The sequence below is a fragment of the Echinops telfairi genome, unplaced genomic scaffold (genome assembly GCF_000313985.2).
Source record: "Echinops telfairi isolate 266 unplaced genomic scaffold, ASM31398v2 ScPeMD7_41;HRSCAF=154, whole genome shotgun sequence".
In the NCBI taxonomy this organism is placed as follows: domain Eukaryota; kingdom Metazoa; phylum Chordata; class Mammalia; order Afrosoricida; family Tenrecidae; genus Echinops; species Echinops telfairi.
In genome coordinates this window covers 891,393-904,126 of record NW_022103939.1, presented here as the reverse complement: position 1 = coordinate 904,126, position 12,734 = coordinate 891,393, and positions in this window count along the sequence as shown.

Below are 12,734 nucleotides of genomic sequence, written 5' to 3'. Positions count from 1 at the left end.
CATATGATCGTGACATTCTGTAGATGTGTACAAGAAAATCCTACCTTGTGTCAATAAACTGAGAAATTAGTGTCTAAGCACAGAAGGCCATGAAAGTAAAGGAATTCAGTTACCATCACTTTCACAGATGGTTTGTCAAGAAAGGATTTCATTTACATTGTGGGAAAGATAATCCATAGCTTGTTTGACACATGTGCTTTACCTATTTTGAGCAGTGATTCCACATATACAAAAAAAGCATCACTGACAACTGAAAACATGGTGCACTAATAGATGGGGAGGATATTCCTGGCTAGTTCTCCATATGTTGCTGGCACTAAGTTGCTGGAACAAGTTAAACTAAAAGATTAAACAAGTCGAGTTCACTAAAATTCAGCTCACGGTGATGCCACATGTGCAAGGGTACAACAATGTTTCTGTAGTTTTCAATGACTAGGTCTTTTGGAAATTCATTAGCAGGTCTTTCTTCCACGTTGCCTCTGAGTGGACACTAATCTCCAACATTTTCAGGGATTGAAAGCTGCTGGAAGCTACATTTCACAAGTTCCATTCATCCTTTTGATCAATAGTTTCCTTGAATCTTTGCTTTTACTGGCTCTTCTCTGTCCTAGTTAAAGAGACCTTTAGTGGTGTCTTAGATGCCACTCACAAGTTTGAAGGCTCCACTCACCACTCACCAAAGTAGGTTGAAAGTTTCTTTAAGTGGAAACTTGAAGACTCAGATCCCCGTCATGATGCTTTCTACAGTATTCAAAATTCCAGCGGAAAAGAAAGAAAATTTTGTCCATAGAATCTTTCAGAATTGCAGCTCAAGGCTTGGATCTTTCCTTCAGTTATTTCAGCTTATATTATTTCAGAATACAATGCATATATATATTATTCAAGTTCAATTTAACACAACCCATAACCTAAAATCCTTTTCTATGATAAAGGTTGTTGGTTCCAAGAATTTGCTAAAGAATTTTAGATCCCTTACAAACATAGAACCTTTACAACTAGGATGAGCACATGACTAAGAGTCATGCTGCCGAGACACAGGAAAAGGACTGCCCTGTTCCATATTCATATTTCTTCTTAAATTCATGAATACTATCAAAATATACTCTCCTTTGAAGAAATAGTGAAAATGGACTGAGGAAAGCTAAAAATATTATGACAATGAATGAGACTTCTTATGAGAGAAAACATCAGGGAAGGGGGGAGATGTGATTTCTTAAAGTTGCATTATTAAGCAAAGTTTCCATCAATTAGGAATGTGTCTATAAGAAACACAAGATAATACTGGCCTAATCTAACTGAAGTGCATTTATCCCAAGCCAGAAAAAAAAGGGGGGAGGGACAAGAACACAAGAATGAGGTAAGATAGAGTTGTTGTTAGTTGATATCAAGTCTCTGTTTGGCACATGGGGACCCCATTAAATCTACAAACCCTCAAATAAAGGGAGACCTTGTCCTCTTGAGGATTCATCCTATAATGCTATTAATGGTTTATACTGTTAGTCTTTATACCAATTTACCCACAAAGGGATCTTTGTCCCTACACAATAGTGACTGTTCACAAAAGAAAAAGAAATATTCACATCCTCTTCCAAGGTTATCTCCCTCTATGGCACTGAGTAGCACTCAGTAGCTTATCTGACCTCCTCGGGCTTCCCTTTCACCAAAAAGCAGAGGTCAGACATGCCTCCATCCTCCATTACCTAGTATGGCACCAACTGCTCCTCTCATGACAGTCTACTTTCCTGTTGGGTTGGATAATTCCCTGCAATGGCTTCACAGAACTCACAGTCAATACTCATGATGAAAGGGACTTATGGGGTATGTGAGGGTAATAACAAATTGTTATTAGAGTAACAGTTTGAGTAGAATGAATTCCAGTACATTCAAGCGTGCTCATCCAGAACCTATAAAGGAATCAATAGGTAATCATATGAACAAGGGAGACATAAAACAAGGGAATACTGTATGTTTAATATGAAGAAAGATGTGCATCAGGGTTGTATCCTTTCATCATACTTAATCAAAGGCTGATCAAATAATTAGAGAAGCTGGACAATGGAGAAGGACACAGCATCAGGATTGGAAGAAGGTGTGATAGTTTATTGTTCCAGCCTGGCCCATAAACAGAAGTGTGATTAAAGGCTCATTAACAACCTTTTATATGTGAAGACACGACCTTGCTTGCTGAAAGCCAGGAGGACTAAGAGCATTAACAAATGAGGATTAAAGATTATACCCTTCAATTTGATTATCATTCAATGTAAAGAAAACCCAAATCGTCACAATTGGTCCAAAAGGTAACATCAAAATAACTGGAGAAAAGATGAAGTTGTCAAGGGTTTCATCTTGTTTGGAACCATAATCAATCCTCATGGAAGCAGCAGTCAAGAGATCAAATCACACACTAAATCTGCTGCATGAGACCTCTTTAAAGTGATGGAAAACAAGGATGTTACTTTGAGGACTCATGTGGACCTGACCCAAGCCATGTAAAAGTTGGGCATTGAATAAGGAAGACTAAAGAAGAATTGATGCATCTGAATTATGATTTTTGGCAAGAATATTAAAAGTACAACCCTGTCTTGGAAGAAGTACAGCCAGCATGCATCTTGGAAGCAAGAATGGTGAGACTTCATCTTAAGTACTTTGGGTATGTTACCAGGAAAGGCCAGAGCCTGGAAAAGGACATTAAGTTTGATAGAGCAGAGGGGAAGTGAAAATGAGAAAGACCCTCAACAAGGTGTACACTGCGACTGCTACAATGGGCTCAAACATAACAATTGTGAGAATGGAAAAGGATAAGGAAATGAACCAACTCCACAATACCTGACAGCATATGGAAAGATAACAAGTAAGGAAAATCATTGACTCACAACAGCACCTCACCTCTCCCTGCACCCAAATCTCTTTCTGATCATTGGCATCTCAGTCACTTGGTCCCTTGCCCTGTCCTTTGGGCCCAGAAACCCTAAGACTGCTCTGCTTCACAGTTTCACAGTCTCAGAACTACTCCTCTGTTATATCTCATGGTTACCTTGCCTGAGTCTCTGGTCCCCGCCTAGCTCCTTTGCCCTTATTCAGGGCTTATTCTGAGCAACCACTTCTAGTACCTTTGTTCTTGGCCTCTGCTACTTCAGACAGCAATCTCAAATGTGCTCCACACGTTGGTCTGCTTTCCTTCATGTTCCCATGAATACTCTCTTCACTTTTGAAATGGTTCTTATACACAGAGACTTTGATGGAGATGTGGTTTTTATCTTTCGGCAGATCATACACTCAAGGAAACAGAGGGTGGTGACTGCATTTTTACACTAAAGTGGAGACTCCGAATACAGCCCACATTAATCCTACCCATTAGCATAGCAGAGAACTCCTTCCAAACTGTGATTAATACTTTAGGCACAGAGGCTAGAATTTGTAAAATATCATATTAGGGATTATGGCTACATAGGCCATGTTAAATCATTGACTATGTGTCAATGTGTTGGAACTACCAAACTTTCAGCCACTAATCCAGCACTTAACCATTTGCAGCAACCAGAAACTCCTCACAGTTGTTAAGGTTGCTCAATTGTGTCATCCACCAACAAGGTTCCAGTATTTTTCTATTTTGTATGTACCCTGGTGGCACAGTGAAGTGTTGGACTACTATCATCAAGGTCAGTAGTTTTCCCACTGCACAAGAGAGGAAATGCTTTGGAAGTAGGGATAGCATGAGAGTAGGAGGAAGGGGGAAGGAGAAGAGGGGAAAAGGGGAACCGACTACAGTGATTGACATATAACCCACCCCCTCGGGGGGATGAACAACAGAAATGTGGGTGAAGGAAGATAGAGGACTGTGTAAGATATGAAAATGATAATTTATACTTTTTCAAGGGTTCACGAGGGGGAGTTTAAGGGGTGAGGGAAAAAAGAGGATCTGATACCAAGGACTCAAACAGAAAGAAAATGTTTTGGAAATGAGGATGGCAACATATGTAGAAATGGGCTTAATACAATTGATGTACGGATTGTTATCAGAGCAGTAAGAGCCCCCAATAAAATGATTAATAAAAATGAATTATAGCCTCAGAAACCCCATATAGGGTCTCAGAACTGACTTGATACAATGGGTGTGATGCTAAACTCTAGCTCATAACACTCCATGCTCAGTTTCATACTGCAAACAAGATTAAGAAAGGGATGAGAAAAACAGTATCAACATTCTTTTACTCACATCCATCTGATTGGTTGAACATAAATCAGATGTCCATCTACAACCACAAGAAAGACTCAGAATATTTTAGCTTCCCAGACTATGTGATAGAGGAATGTTTTGGAAAGCTGGTGTTGAATGGATAAACAGTCAACTAGCTTTCCATAAAAGTTGACAATATCTATTCATTTCAATTTATGAGGCAACATTTTCAAGCCATAGAGAAAATTATGGCAAATTCCAAATAGTAAATAAATTCCAAAGGTCTCTGAAACAACATGATAGACTGCACTCACTGCAAGCTCTTTCCAACCTGAATCCCAGCAATGCTGAAAAGAGTCAAGAGTAGATCAATGTGCGATAATATAATTGTGGTTGTCTTAACTATGGGAAAGGTACAAAACTTTCTGCTGTTTTTGATCTTTTTGTGTGTTGACAAGGAACTTCCTGGGGTCTGTACCCATAATTGCATTTTCCATTAACCTCACTGTTTCCTCGTGTGGTTTTGCATAACACATTGACTTTTCAGACACTTATATTTGGAATTATAACAGAATTAACCCTGTTTGCTAGAATACGTGGAGAGGAAACCCATCCTAGACAGAAGAGAGAATACACCTTCTTCCAGCAATTCTGATTAAATTATTTGAACATATTTTCCAATAATGTAAGAACAATCAAAATCAATAATAGAAGACCAAACAGGATCAAGTGACAAAGGGTAAGTGTGAGCCATAAAGTTAAAAAAAAAATATGTCTGTGCATGATAAATGCCTCCCATGTTCCCAATCGACACCATACAAAAACCCAGATGTGAATGGAAGTTTATTGATAAATATAATTCCTTTTGTCTTTATGAATAAAATAGTTATTAAAAATATGACTTCAGACATGCCTTCACCATTACTTTCAAAGGTGAAAGAGGAAATGAATAATGCATCCAGAGGAAGCTGGTGAAAACCTGTTGGTTGGGAAAAGTGCTGAAATTGAAGACAAAAGATTAAAGGTTCATTATGTATTTGTGAGTTCAATATATGATTCTTACCTAGACATATAATTCCATGTCTGGTCCCTCATGTGTGAATAAAAAAGTCCAAACCAAACCCAATGCTCACCTATTGAGTCTGGCCCCGTGTATTACAGCACAGGACAGCGCCAGACGTGTTTCTTGGTTGAAATATACACTGAATCTCATCCTGAGGCATTTCTTCCGTAGTACTTATGAGTGGTTTGGAGCTACCAACCTTTAGGTTAATAAACAAAAAACCGAACTCATTGCCAACCACTCAATGCCAACTCCTAGCGACCTCATAGGTCAGGGAAGAACAGCCCCTGTGAGTTTCCGAGCCTGAAGTAGAAAGCACCGTCTTCCTCTTGGAACAGAAACCCCGTCTTCCTCCCGCAGTCACGGGTGGTTTGGAGTTTCTTAAAGGTTAACAGTCCAGTGTGTAACCACTATGCCTACAGTTAAACACACACAGCTTACACCGACCAGGAAACTTTCTATGTGAATAATAACAATAAATCAGGAAATGAGATGGTCTTAATTTCAAACTATGTGCCAATAGGCACTGCTTACAAAAGCAATATGGTCAGGGTGCGATGTAACAACAATGAGAAATACAACTTTCCTCTAATTCCTAAATGTTTCCTCCCCACTCCCACTACCATGACTCGAATTCAACCTTGCAAGTCTGGCTAGACCAGAGGATGTACACTGGTACAGATAGGAACTGAAAATACAGGGAATCCAGGGCGGATGAGCCCTACAGGACCAGTGGTGTGAGTGGTGAAACAGGGAGGGTAAAGGGAGAATGGGTAGGAAAGAGGGAACAGATTACAAGGAACTATATGCGACCTCCTCCATGGGGGACAGAGACCCGAAAAGTGGGTGAAGGGAGACGTTGGACAGGGCAAGATATGACAAAATACCAATTTATAAACAATCAAGGGCTCATGAAGGAGGGGGGAACGGGGAGGGAGGGGAAAAATGAGGACCTAATGTCGGGGGTTTAAGTGGAGAGAAAATGTTTTGAGAATGATGTACAAATGTGCTTTACACAATTGATATGTGTATGGAATGCGATAACAGTTGTAATAGACCCTAATAAAATGTTTTAAAAAAAGCAAACACTTTATAAAAAAAAAAAAAAAGAAAGAAAAGAAAAGTTTCAACTTAAAAAAATAAGTACAGATTACCAAAGGGGGTATATTTTTTTAATTTTAATAAATTATTTTATTGGGGGCTCTTATAGCTTTTATAATAATCCACACATCAAATTTTATCAAGAACATTTGCACATATGTTGCCATCAACATTTTCATAACATTTTCTTTCTACCTGAGCTCTTGGTATCATTTCTTCTTTTTCCCCTTCCCTCCCGCACCATCCCACTCTCAAGAATTTATAAATTATTATTAACTTCATATTTCATATGGTCCGCTGTCTCCCTTCACCACTCTTCTGTTGTTTGACACCCTGGGGAGGGTGTTACATGTTGATCACTGTGATTGGTTTCCCCTCTCCCGCATTCTCCCTCCCCCACCCCACTTCCCCTGACCATCATCATATTGCTGCTCTCATTATTGGTCCTGAGGGTTTTATCTGCCCTGGATTCTGTGTGTCCAGAGCTCTTATGTGTACCAGTGTACATGCCCTGGTCTAGCCAGATTTTTAAGATAGAACTGAGGTCATGATAATGGAGGGGAGGAAACATTAAAGAACTAGAGGAATGTATCGTCGGTGCTATACTGCACCCTGGCTTGCTCATCCCTTCCTGGTGACCCTTCTGTGAGGGGATGTCTAACTTTCTACAGATGGCTGCTTGTTTATCTTCAAGCCTTTAAAACCCTAGACACTATATCTTTTGATAGCCGGGAACCATCAGCCTTCTTCACTGCATTAGCTTATACACTCATTTTGTCTTCAGCGTTTGTGTCGGAAAGGTGAGCATCACAGAATGCCAGGTTATTAGAACAAAGTGTTCTTGCATTGAGGGAGGATTTGTTTAGAGGGCCAATGTCCATCTGCTACCTTAATACTTAACCTATAAATGTATGTACATAGACCTATATTCCTATCATTACATATCAATATATTTACATATGTACATGCCTATGTTCATACCTCTATAAATGTCTTTTGCCTCCTAGTTCTTTCCTCTAATTCCCAAAGGTGGGATTTTAACTCCAGAAAGATTTACTGGTAATGTTGAAAAACTCTCCTAGCACTGTCACCATGGCACTATGTGGGTTGAAGAAGAGAAGCCTAACTTGTGCAGTAAGCATCGAACTCATATCTGAGCACCTTAGGCCATAAAACTAAAAGAATTTCATTATCTTTACTATTACAGGGTCCTTTGATAAGAAAGAACTTTATTACACCGATGAACAGTAAAAGCCTAATTATGTGCTTTAATCTATTTTTAACAGGCTACATATCAAGAAAAAAAGGATTGGAAAATTAAAATAGTACAGTAGGGTGGAAAGAAAATGCCTGATTCTCTCTCCATTATGATGTTTGGACTAAGTCTCCGGAACAAGTTAAATTAAAAAAATAATAAGGTAGTTGTGTTAGCCTGGTTTAACTAGAGAAACAAATTCATAAACACATGTGTATAAGAAAAAGCTTTGTATAAAAGGGCAATTGTATATTAAGGAAACATCCCAGACAAGCCAAGTTCAGGTCCATAAGTCTGATATTAGCCTATACGTCTGATACCAAACTATAAATTCCACTTCAGTCTCACAAAACACATGCAATGACACCAAATGCAGGAAGATCACAGGCCACCAGGTGGAAAGGCTTGTGCATCCAATGGTGGTATCTCAGCACTGGCAGGGCTCTCTATGTGGCTCTTCTAGCCCCAGGGCACTAGCATAGCTCAGTGTGTCTTCTTAACAGGAACATCTCCCAGGGAATGAGACTGTGTCCCACCTCCAGTGAGCTATTTATCTCAGCGCCTCCAAATGCGGTCATCAAGCTGAAGCCTGATTGACAGGCTAAACTCCACCCCTTCACTCTTAAGAGTCTAAAATTGACAGCAGATTATGTAACTACCACAGTAGGGTTGCATCAAAGTCAACTCATGTTGATGCCATGTGTGTCAGAGTACTGTAGAAACTCTTTACAGGACCAAATGCTTCATCTTCTTCCTTCAGAGCTGGTAGATTCAAACTGCTGACCTTATGGTTAACAGACCAATTCATTACCACTATGTCACCAGTGGTTCTGCACCTGACCATGAGCCATGGGATTTTTCAATACCCTATAAGCATATGAGTTAAAAAATGAACAAGGAAGACTACAGAGGAATTTATATACTGTAAATATGTTGTCAAGGAATATTGAATATACCCGGGCACGCCAGAAGAACAAGCAAATACGTCATAGAATTAGAATAACCAGAATGCTCCTTACATGCGTGATGTCAGGACTTTGGGCTGTGTAGGTCGGGTATGTTGTCAGAGAAAGGCTCTGGAGAACACTATGTTGGGTGAAGTAGACAGTGGGGCGGGGGAGTTTAACAAAATAGATTGACACAGTGACTGCAACAATTGGACTTAAAATAACAATGATTTTGAGACTGGCATATGATCAGGGTGTATTTTGGTCTTTTGTATATTGGGTCCCTATAAGTCAGTACTGGACCAAGCGTCTCTGCAATAGCAGCTTGTTTCTTTATAGTATGTTTCCTTATGTGTGCATTTTTGTTGGTTTAATTGGTTGTTTTGTTTTGTTCTTTCTGCAATTGGCATATGCTGAAATGATCCCATTCATACAGCTCGACAAACTCCCTATTTTGTTTTTTTGTTTTTTTGTTTTTAAACATTTTATTAGGGGCTCATACAACTGTTATCCCAATCCATACACACATCAATTGTGTAAAGCGTATTTGTACATCATTTCTCAAAACATTTTCTCTCCATTTAAACCCCCGACATTAGGTCCTCATTTTTCCCCTCCCTCCCCGCTCCCCCCTCCCTCATGAGCCCTTGATAGTTTATAAATTGGTATTTTGTCATATCTTGCCCTGTCCAACGTCTCCCTTCATCCACTTTTCGGTTGTCTATTTTGTTAAAGAGGAAGTTTTAGTAGAGACATCTACTTTACAGGTTGTTGTTGTCAGAAATTTATGCACACATTGCAGTTTTCATTTCTTGATTCATCTGCCCAAATTATCTATCTATTCAGGCTTTCCTCCTTTTGAATTCCAAACTCAAGACAGCATATTGTGTGCCCCTTAAATTTCCCATCAAAAATCTCACTGGGTACGATACACTGTATTTTCCAAAAAGGACCAGAGGACCATCTCCCATTCCACATATTCTTCCACAAAGCAACATGGCCAGTTCTCCATGTAAGAGGTTGAAGCTAGACTTGTCCCAGTGATACACTTACAATGAATAGAATGTGTCAGAATTATAGGCCAGAAAATCCATGAAGTATCCACCTGCTTCTCTTGGAATGCTATTTGAATCCTTCCTCCAAAGTGTTGTCTCTCAAAAGCCAGCTACCATCCTGTGCACAGCCATATGAAGAGTTCATGCATCTGTCTTTAGTTGACAGTCCCAGATGAACTCAACCTAAGAAACATGGCAGCCCCTGAGCCATCCATGTGACGGATGACACATTGGTTATTGCAGCCCTTGGCCATTTGAAGAGCCCCAACTACTTGAGTCTTACAAGCTTAGGCCACAGAGAGTATAGAACAGAAGCAAGTCATTCACACTGTGTCCTTTATTAATTCATGATCCAAAGAATTCATAAAATAACAAAAAAGTTCTATAGCATCATGATTGGAATACAGGCTACATGGAACAAGAATATTACTGCTTAAAGGATGTTGAGAGAAATTCTAACATGGGGATAATCCGGAGATGTTAAAGATACATTTGAATTATATAGACTTAAGAATCTGCCTTAAGTGATGGATATTTTTCAATAGAAAGGGGATGAATTAAGCCCAAGTAGCCTGGAACGCAAAGCTATCCATCTGGTGTGCATCTGGGAGCAGGGTTGATTAGATCTAATCCCAGAAGACCTTTGAATAAACCATAAGTATAATATAAGGCTATTAGACCTTAGAGAATTCTTGAAATAGACTGGAGAGGGACTAGAGAGTAGCACAACAGAACCAGGGCATCTGAAGGATCTGATATATACAAGAGCCCAGACTCCAAGCAAGCAAAGCCACTGATCTGGTCTGAACAACAAAACACTACACACCAGCCCAGGAGAGTAGAAGAGAGGACAGCACTAGCCAGAGCACCTCACACTGCGTCTGGAATAAGTAAGTACATCTCTGACTTGCTTCCTGAGAGGTGAGAGGATGGATATGGTTCACGTTCCTGGAATTCTGTCCTGGCCTCTGAATTTGCTTATTGCCTTGTCTTTGACTCCATTGTTTGGCTTTTCTTATTTGATTGCACACATTCAGTGCATTCCTTCTCTCAGTCTCTTCACATCTGTAGGGAACAGGAGAGATGATAGAGGAGAAAAGATATAGGCTCTGACTCTAGCATGATCACACCTGAGAAAATTGGAATTTCCTGTCAGAAGACTGCAAATAAAACAACAAAAACAAGCAAAATTATTCACAGAACAAAGAAGAGTCCATAAGGAACTCTCAGTAAAACAGTACCTAAGGGACAGTCAGTAAAAATTCTGTGAATAAGTGAAAAGCCACAGTATCTAGGATAATAAATTCTACCTCCAACTTGCTCAAAATAAAAAAGGAACTTCCAAAATATCTGGTATAATAATCTATAACTTATCAAGGGTTCATGAGGAGGGGAGTGGGCGAGGGAAGGAAGAAATGGGGAGCCAATATCAGGGGCTCAAGTTGGAAGAGAATGCTTTGAACATGATGATGGTAGCATATGTGAAAAGGTGCTTGACACACTGGATGAATGTATTGATTGTGATAAGAAACGTTAAGAGCCCCCAGTATAAGTATTTGGGTGAAAAAATGCATACTTAAAGAGAATTCTACCTTGATTCTCATGAAATGTAATGAACACATTAAATACCAATGCAATCATAAGGATCTTATAATTATCATTAATTTCATTTTTATTAATCATTTTATTGGAGGCTCTTACAGGTCTTATAACAATCCATAATTCAAATGTAGCAAGCACACTTGTACATATGTTGCCATCATCATTTCCAAAACATTTTCTTTCTACTTGAGCCCTTGGTATCAGCTCCTCTTTTTTCCCCTCCCTCCCCTGCCCTCTGTTATTTCCTATTTTACACCGTCTGTTGTCTCCCTTCACCCACCTTTCTATCATTCATACCCTGGGTGGGGAGGGTAATATATCCAACCTTGTAATCGGTTCCCCCTTCCTCCCCTTCCCCACTCCCTCCCTTCACTTATAGTATCGCTACTCCCACTACTGTTCCTGAAGGGTATATCTCTCCTAGATTCCATGTGTTGAGAGCTCTTATCTGTACCAATATAAGTACTTTGGTCAAGTGGAATTTGTAGGGTAGAACTGGGTCGTTATAGTGCAGGGAGGAAGCAATCAAGAACTAGAGGAATGTTGTGTGTTTCCTTGGTGCTGTACTGAACCCTGGCTGAATCATCCCTTCTTGTGAAGCTTTTGTCAGAAGATGTCCAGTTACCTACAGATAGGCTTTGGGTCTCCATTCTGACACCCTTCGTTCACATAAATATAATGATTTGTTTTGGATCCTTTGATACGTGATACATGATCCTGGCAACACCTTGTGCTCACACAGCCTGGTATTCATCTTCCATGTGGGCTTTGTTGCTTCCCTGCTAGATGGTCATTTTTAACTCCAAGCCTTTAAGACCCCACATTTACGTATGCACCCATTTTTTCTTCAGCAATCCTATCAAGAAGGTGAGTATCAGAGTGCTTGGGTTTAGGGAGGCCTAGAATAGAGGCCCCAAATCCATCTGCTATCTTAACAGCTAACATATAAATATATGCATATTGACCTATATAATTATGAATCAATATATTTACATAAATTCATGCCTATACCTATACCTCTATAAATGGCCTTTGTCTCCTAGTTCTTTCCTCTATTTCCTTTCACCTTCCTCCTGTCCCACTATCATGCTCACCCTCCACTTGGCTTTCAGCAATTCCCCTCGGATACATTGCACTTGATCAAACCTCACCAGGCATTCAATTCTAGTTCCCTTATTGTTCCCTTGTACCTGAGTTGTCTCCACTACCCTCCCCAACTCCTTTACTCCCATGTCCCCCCAGGAATCACCAGTCCCGTTGTTTTCTCCTCGGGATTTTTCCTCCTGCCTATCTGTATACATAGACATAGAGAAAAAGAAAAGAAAGAAAGAAAAACAAAAAGCCTATATATAGTCCGGGTCTGTCTGCTCACCCTTATAAATGCTTTCCTATTGGGTCTGATGAGGGACCAAGCCTTGCCCCCCCAAGTCAGAAGTCTATTTTGGGATTCCTCAGAAACTTATTACTTTGCTCTCCTTGCTGCCCTGTTGTGCTCCCTTTGTGTTTCACTCTGCTGTTTGGGGGAGCGGGGGAC